The sequence below is a fragment of the Octopus bimaculoides genome, chromosome 13 (genome assembly GCF_001194135.2).
Source record: "Octopus bimaculoides isolate UCB-OBI-ISO-001 chromosome 13, ASM119413v2, whole genome shotgun sequence".
Classification (NCBI taxonomy): domain Eukaryota; kingdom Metazoa; phylum Mollusca; class Cephalopoda; order Octopoda; family Octopodidae; genus Octopus; species Octopus bimaculoides.
This window is the reverse complement of record NC_068993.1, coordinates 33,974,601-33,976,546: the sequence shown is the minus strand read 5'-3', so window position 1 is coordinate 33,976,546 and position 1,946 is coordinate 33,974,601.

The following is a 1,946-nucleotide window of genomic DNA, read 5'->3' as shown; positions in this document are numbered from 1 at the left end:
TTTACCTGTTTATCATTTGATTGCACCCATTCTTGGAGCACCTCCTTCAGTCGAACAAATTGACCCCAGGACTGATTCTTTGTAAGTCTAGTACTTAGCGGTTCGGCCTCTTTAGCCGAACCGCTAAGTTACGAGTATGTAAACGTCGTCAAACTATGGTGGGGAGACACGAGTTATATGTTTCCTTTCCTGATCGTCCAATAATACTAGCCATATCACGTCCTCACTTTGTTGTTTTTTTGTTTTTTTGTTTTTTTAACTATATATATATATATATATACACATATATATATATACATACATATATATACATACATATATATATATATATATATATGTATATATATATATGTATATATACACACACACACACACTACGGGTTTTTCAGTTTCCATCAACCAAATCCACTCATGGCTTTAGTTGACCCGAGACTATATTAGCCACTTGCCGAGGGTGCAACAGCGTGGGACTAAAGCCGGAGCCATGTGGTTAGGAAGCAAGCTTACCATACAGCCACTCCTGTGCCCATTGTCTAAAATTTCTTCAGCTTTGATCTCTCGATTTGCGCTTATACATTTCAGCTAATGTTTGCAGCTGAAAGAGGTGTTGCAATAATTTAGTATCCTGTGTGATGGCTAACATTTCAATTCCACGACAATACTGCTAGTCTAGACATTGTTTCTATTATTAGCATTCTTGCCAGCTTCATTTACCTTCTAAGATTTCTATTAGTATTCACTTTGTTGGTTCTGTATATAAAAAAAATTTAGATTTACTGTCTCCATTTGTATATTCGACTATTTACAATGTGTAGTAAACATAGCGAGTGATTAAGACAGTCGCTTTACAAACATAGTATCGTGTTCAGTCCTGTACCAAACATTGAGTCGGGTGTTTTCTACTAGCACCTGACAGACCATTCCTTGCGAAGGAACTTGGTTAACGGAAACTGTATGGAAGCTTATGTCTCCCCGCAATCGCTTTACAACGATAGTTAGTTTACATCCTCACGCCTTAGGGGCTCGGCAAAGAGACGGATGTTACAAGTACAGTGACCTATTTGTTCGGGCAAACTCTTCAAGGGGTGCACCAGCATGGGCGCAGTCTAATGATCGAGACAAAATGTGTGGCAGTTTTGCGAAATCCAGTGGGGGTTTTTTCTATGTATTACAAAGAATCAGGACATAAAAAATATGACTAATCCAACTCGATTGTATTTAAATTTATGAATTGACAATCTCTAGTATCCAGTCAATTCAGTAAACAGCTAAATATTAAATGCAGATCAGTCTTATCTGCGTAGTCTTGTAAAGCTTAGACCTCAATAAAAACACCTTTTGATTCCATCCATTAATCCTCAACTCTTTTCATCTTCCTGTAGACAGCTTCCTATATTCCTTTGGAAACAAAATGATCATCGCATTTCGTTGTTTGAAATAATGCATGACAGCTAATCGATTGTTAAGTCTTTCTAGCTGTGATATGACCGCTAAAAGTTAAATTAAATCGCGTTTCACATTTGTTTCAACTATCTAAAGGCATATCTTGCCTAAGTGATCTATCCTAGACGCACAAATCTAGAACCACAAGTCAAATGCTATTAGTCCCGCTACATCTTATGCTTGCTTTTATGCAAAAATATTTCCCTGATTATTGATAACAATGCGGCGAGCTGGCAGAATTAGCACGCCGGGCAAAATTCTTAGTGGCATTCCGTTCGTCTTTGTTCACATTCAGCCGAGGTCGACTTGCCTTTTTTTTTTTTTTTTTTTCCCGAAGTAATTAAGATGGGTACAATTTCACTAGTCGATGTAATCAATTTACTCCCCCCACCCTAAATTTCTGGTCTTGTCCCAAAATTTAAAATTAAACTAATCCTATCTGTGGTAAATTGATACTTTGGACGTAAAAATTCAAATTTCGAAGCAAAGAAACCGTATCCTTT